The sequence below is a fragment of the Neomonachus schauinslandi genome, chromosome 10, assembly GCF_002201575.2.
Source record: "Neomonachus schauinslandi chromosome 10, ASM220157v2, whole genome shotgun sequence".
NCBI lineage: Eukaryota > Metazoa > Chordata > Mammalia > Carnivora > Phocidae > Neomonachus > Neomonachus schauinslandi.
Genome location: NC_058412.1, coordinates 64,924,788 through 64,931,413, shown reverse-complemented (window position 1 = coordinate 64,931,413; position 6,626 = coordinate 64,924,788).

Genomic DNA, 6,626 nt, shown 5'->3' with positions numbered 1-6,626 from the left:
AAAAAAAAAAAAAAAAAAAAAAAAAAAAGAATCATTATCCAATTAGAGTTAGATACAGAAATTGATTCCTGAAAACTATTCACATTAACATCAAACAGAACCCATGGCTTGCTGAAAAATGTATGGCAAGGCAAAACATTTGAACTCTTCCTAACTTCTCCCCCACCCATGTATATTCAGGTATAAAATTTGGAAAATATAAACCAAAGAAAATTAATGAAAAACCAAAAATCATCCACAATCCTCCATCCAAACATAATGATTATTTAATATTTTGGTATATTTCCTTCCAGTTTTATAATTATAAAAATTAGGATCACGCTCTATATTCAGCTTTGTATCTTCATGTTTTCCACTTAATATTTTTTTTTTTTAAAGATTTATTTATTTGACAGAGAGAGAGCGAGAGCAGGAACACAAGCAGGGGGAGTGGGAGAGGGAGAAGCAGGCTTCCCACGGAGCAGGGAGCCCGGTTAAGGGCTCGATCCCAGGACCCTGGGATCATGACCTGAGCCGAAGGCAGACGCTTAACGACTGAGCCACCCAGGCGCCCCTCCACTTAACATTAAAAGCACTTTTCCCTATGGTAAGCACTGTGAATTGTGTAAGACTGATGAATCACAGACCTGTACCTCTGAAACAAATAATACATTATATGTTTAAAAAAAGAAGATAGCAGGAGGGGAAGAATGAAGGGGGGGAAATCGGAGGGGGAGACGAACCATGAGAGACTATGGACGCTGAGAAACAAACTGAGGGTTCTAGAGGGGAGGGGGGTGGGGGGGTGGGTTAGTCTGGTGATGGGTATTAAAGAGGGCATGTACTGAATGGAGCACTGGGTGTTATACGCAAACAATGAATCATGGAACACTACATCAAAAATAAATGATAGTAATGTATGGTGACTAACATAATAAAAGAAAATAAATTTATTAAAAAAAAAAAGCACTTTTCTATGTTGTTGAATAGTTTTCAAAAACATGACTTCTAGGGATGCCTGAGTGGCTCAGTTAGTTAAGCGTCTGCCTTCCACTCAGGTCATGACCCCAGGGTCCTGGGATAAGAGTCCCATGTCAGGCTCCCTGCTCCGAGGGGAGCCTGCTTCTCCCTCTGTCTGCTGCTCCCCCTGCTTGTGCTCTCTCTCTGACAAACAAATAAATAAAATTCTTAAAAAAAAAAAGACTTCTAATGATTGTGTAGTATTTCATGGTATGATACACCATACTTTTTCTTTTTTTTTTTGAGAGAGAGAGGCGGGGCTCATGCACAAGCAGGGGGTTGGGTGGTGGAGGGGAGAGAGGGGCAGAGGGAGGAGAAGCAGACTCCCCGCTGAGCAGGGAGCAAGCAGGGAGCCTGATGCGAGGACCCTGAGATCATGACCTGGCAGAAGGCAGGCAGCTGCTTAACCGACTGAGCCACCCAGGAGCCCATACTTTATCACTCCCCCACTGTTGGACATTTACACTATAATAAATAATGCTGCAATGAATAAATGTCTAAATCAATTTTACCATGTTTTAGCAATATAATTAATATCTGGTTATTTAAAATGACATATATGGCCTATAAATCCTGCCCACAGGTCATAGGCAGGAGAGAGACACCAAAATAATTATCAAAGTTTAAAAGACCTAATTTACTTTATGTTGATGAACTGGATAATGAAAAACCAATTTATAAATGAACATAAGTAGTTCCAATAAGGTAAAAACCCATAAATGGATCAACAGTTTTCCCAAGTGAGAAATCAATTTCCTTATTCATTCATTCAACTAATATTTATTGTTTACTAAATGCCAGCATTATTTTATAGCTAGAGATACAGTAATAAATAAGATAAAGTTCTTGGTTCCTGGGAGCTTATAATCTAGCAGGAGAAACAGACTATAAATAATGTAATTTCAGAAAGTAAAAGATAATGGTCAAAGGAGGAAGGAATGGGTGTGACCACTGGAGACTTAGTGGTTACATCTGAATGCCAGTGGCCTCCCATTAACCTTAGGATAATATCCAAGTTCCTTTACTTAGCCTATGAATGCCCTAGAGGAACCAGGTAGTCCCTTTCTCTCTGTCCAAATCTAGCCTTTTCATGCCCCTGCCCTTCTCATAACTCCCATCCCCACTCCCATGAATTTGCTGAGAGTCCTGCATAATTCTCTCCCATCTCTGTATTCCCTCCCTCCATCCTCAGCACTCCCTGCCCCCACCAAGATAACACTCATACCACCACTCTCAATCACTTGGCTTCTACTCATTTTTCAGATTTCAGCTTATACAGCTCCAGGAAAGCTGCCCTGAATTCCCTTAAACTTGGTCAACTTCTACATTCTCCCATGGTACTGTGCACTTCCTCTATCATGGTATTATCACTCAGCCACTCTATAATAGTGACTTTCTGTTTACATTCTCTATCTATCTCAATAGGCAGGAACCAATATGTTCTCACTCCCCATTATCCTTCCCTACCTATACACATTCCAGTGCATAGTACAATTTCTAGCAGAATATGTACTTTAAAAAAACTCTTAATAATCAATAATCACTGAGCAATAATGTGGTCTGCTCATAAGACATGACTTGTGGGTGCCTCAAACCAGAACACAGCTAAAGTGACCGTTTCTCAGCATCTACAAAATGCCCGAGTCACATAAACCAACTCAGATGACCTTTCACTCCCTCATTCATATTAGACACAAAGGGATACAGAGAAAATGAGTCACAAAGATTCCAAGTCTATTGGGCTAGTTAAATAAGCCATTGCTACAGAGCAGAGAAGGCAGTGTGACAAGGGGGGCACAATGGGCTCCAAAAGCCCAGAGGGGCACCTCACTAGTTTGTGGGAGAGAGCAGGGAAACATCTAATGGAACAACATCTAGGGCAATACTTACGTTGTGCTGCACTTATTTATTCAATAAACTGGGGGAGGCACTCACCTACTGTGTCTGCCACTATTCTAGACAGTAGAGATACAGCATCAAACAAAACAAAGTCCCGAACCTCTCAGAGGTTACATTCAAACAGGAAGGCAGACAACACCCACAAATACAGATGACACATGGGGCTAAGTTGTATAAACAAATAAAACAAGGAATGGGGACTAGAAAGAAGGTGGGAGGGTGCTATTTTATGCAAGGCATTAAGTTGGGAAAGAGGAAAGCCCTCATGATAAGGTGACATTTTATTTATTTACTTTTAAATCTTTAAACTTTTTTTTTTTTTTAAGATTTTCTTTATTTGTCAGAGAGACAGAGACAGAGAGAGCCCAAGCAGGGCGAGCGGCAGGCAGAGGGAGAAGCAGGCTCCCTGCCGAGCAAAGGAGCCTGATGCTGGACTCGATCCCGGGACTCCAGGATCATGACCTGACCTGAAGGCAAATGCTTAACCGACTGAGCCACCCAGGCGTCCCAACAAGGTGATATTTTAAAAAGGTGTTTAAAGATTCCTGGGAGGAGTGATGGATGCAGACAGAGCAGCAAGTGCAAAAGCCTCAAAGCAGGAGGGCACGTCTGACAAACAGCAGGAAGGCCAGTGGGGCTAGAAGAGAAAGGGACAAGGGATTGATAAGGTCAGAGAGGTAGCTGCCAGATCATGCAGGATATGAGGCGTTGAAGGCAGGACCACGACCAGCTCCCCCATGGGGCATCTTTGTACAGGTTAGAAAAAGGTGTCCCTTTCACTAGGCAGACTTGGCAAGAGGAACAATGGGTTGGAACACGGCCATGTCGTTCCAGTGCTGGAGCAACAGCCTCACTTAGAGGAATTTATGCTTCACTCTTGGTGACACGGGAAGTCATTGGAGGGCTATGGGCAGAAGAGTGACAGCTGACATACATCTTCAAAGAACCTTTCTTGCTGCTCTGTGAAGACAAGGGTCAAAGCTGGAAGAACTGTTAGGAGTTTACTGCAATAATCTGGGCAAAAGATAATGGTGGCTTGAATCAGGGTGGTTACAGTAGAGGTGGTGAGAAGTGTTCTGCATAGAGAATAAAGCCAAGAAGAATTTGCTGTGCATAAGAAAGTATGTGGATATGAGAGAGCAGTCAAGGATGACCATAAAGTTTTTGGCCTTAGCAATGAGAAGATGGGAATTGCCATTTACAGAGATGGGAAGAGCAATTTCGTGAGATCAGGACTTCGGGCTTGCCTATGAGAGGTGTTGCCTATGAGAGGTAGTCAGCTGGATATGTGAGGGTGGAGTTCTAGTGAGTGGTCTGAGTGAGAGATAAGTTTATACATCATGCACATATAAATGGTATTTAAAAGTTGAGACAAATGGGGCACCTGGGTGGCTCAGTTGATTAAGTGTTCAACTCTTGATCTCAGCTCAGGTCTTGATCTCAGGGTCATGAGTTCAAGCCCTACATTGGGCTCCACACTGGGCATGGAGCCTACTTAAAATAAAATTTAAAAATAAATAAAATAGGGGCGCCTGGGTGGCTCAGTCAGTTAAGCATCTGACTTTTTTTTTTTTTAAGATTTATTTATTTATTTGAGAGAGAGAGAATGAGAGAGAGAGAGAGTACATGAGAGGGGGGAGGGTTAGAGGGAGAAGCAGGCTCCTCGCTGAGCAGGGAGCCCGATGAGGGACTCGATCCAGGGACTCCAGGATCATGACCTGAGCCGAAGGCAGTCGCTCAACCAACTGAGCCACCCAGGCGCCCCAAGCATCTGACTCTTGATGCTCAGGTCATGATCTCAGGGTCCTGGGATGGAGTCCCGCATCGGGCTCCCTGCTCAGTGGGAAGTCTGCTTCTCCCTTTCCCTCTGCTCCTCCCTCTCAAATAAATAAATAAAATCTTTAAAAATTAATTAATTAATTAAATAGAGTTATGAGACAGAATGAAAATGACCTAGAAAATGTCAAAAAGCAGAGGTCCACGGACTGGGCCTTGGGTGGCACTCCAAAGTTTAGAGGTCTGGTAGATCAAGAGAAAGAAGCAAAAACAGCCTGGAAAAGTGTTCAGGAAAGTAGAAGTGAGAGAGGTATCCTGGAAGTCAGGTGAAAAAAAGTGTTTCAAAGAGGGAGGGAGTAATCAACTGTGTCAAATGCTGACAGATCAAATAAGATTAAATGACCAGTGAATTTAGCAACATGGTGGTGATTAGTGACCCAGAGGAGCTATTCCACTGTAATGGTAGGGACAAAAATCTAATAGGAGTAGGTACAATCAATGGACGGGGAAAACTGGAGACAATGAGTATAGACAACTCTTTGAAGGAGTTTTGTTGTAAAGATGGAGATAAGTTGGCAGAATATGGGATGAACAATGTTCCAGGAAGAAGAAACGGATTTTTAGAAGTGCCAAAGCATGAGAGAGGTAAGCTAGGAACTTCAATGAGCTCAGTCATTAAAGTGTAAAGGGAGTAATGGGTTTGACAGAATAGGCTGTAAGGGAGGCAGAGGCAGAATATCATACTAAAGAATTTGGATCTTATCCTGAAGGTGAAGTAGAATAATGACATAATCATCTTTACTTTTTAGAATGTTTTGGAGGCAAAGTGAGGATGGGTTAGAAAAGGAGAAAGACTGAAGACAGGTGAGAAGTTAGACAATTAACTCTTCGAAGAGAAAATTAAGGAGGGCCTGAATTTGGGGTTGGGGATACAGAGGAGAGGGCATAGAGAGATAAACAGAAAAGGCATTAGGAAGGCACATTAGAAAAGATTCCGTCGTTTGTGCAGTGGAGAAAGGCCAAAAGAAGGTGTAACTTGCTTCTAACTGGCCCGCCTTGCCAGGCGAGAACTCTGCACATACTCCCAAATTCTTCCCCTTGAAAGATTTCCTTCACAACCATTTCCAAGGTCCCGACTTGGAAATTTTACAACTAGTCGTTCCGCAGGTTTCTTACCCATATTTCAGTTTGAAAACTACTGAGATTTTTAACATGTTAAACTGTTTCACACTAAGGAGTCCTACACGAGGCCCAGAACTTTCCTCTGACTAGGACAGATTTGGGAGTTGAAGACGGGGAGGAGCTACAGGATAGAAAAGGATGAACCCAAGGTTTTGAATACTACCTATCTTTGGCTGGAGCTGGCCACAGAAATTCCCTTCCCTTGGAGGCCAAAGCGTCCGCTGGCACATCGTTGATCTTCCGCCCCTCACCTGTGTATGTGAGTGAACGACACCTTCGTTCCCCAACCCTTCTCCCGCTTAACCTTTTTTCTTAGTCATTTCCGACCCGTTTCCACCTCAAACCATTACCCCGCCTCTCCCATCCTCCCTCCTCACCTGAACCCCTTTCTCCAAACACTGACTCCAACGCTTGGAGACAGTTACCAGGGAACCGGAGGTGTGGAACTGCACCCTGGGACGAGTAGTCCTAACTAAAAGAAAGCAATGAAAAACTACAATTCCCAGAAGACAGTTCTTTTTCCTCCTTTTCCCTCAATAAGGACCCCTCAACTCCACCCCCTTTTAAAGACCCTCCTAGCCACGTGGCTTGTACGGGAAAAGCCTTTTAAAGCAATTTTTCATTTGTTTAAATCTACTATTTCGAGAGCATTCTGAGGGTTAAAGTGAGAAACAAGTTCAGGCCAGAGAGGAGGAATGAGTTTCACGCCCCAGTCCGGCATGTGGCTAGACAGCCTCTGTGACAAGTCCGGCATTTGACGTGGTCGCCTA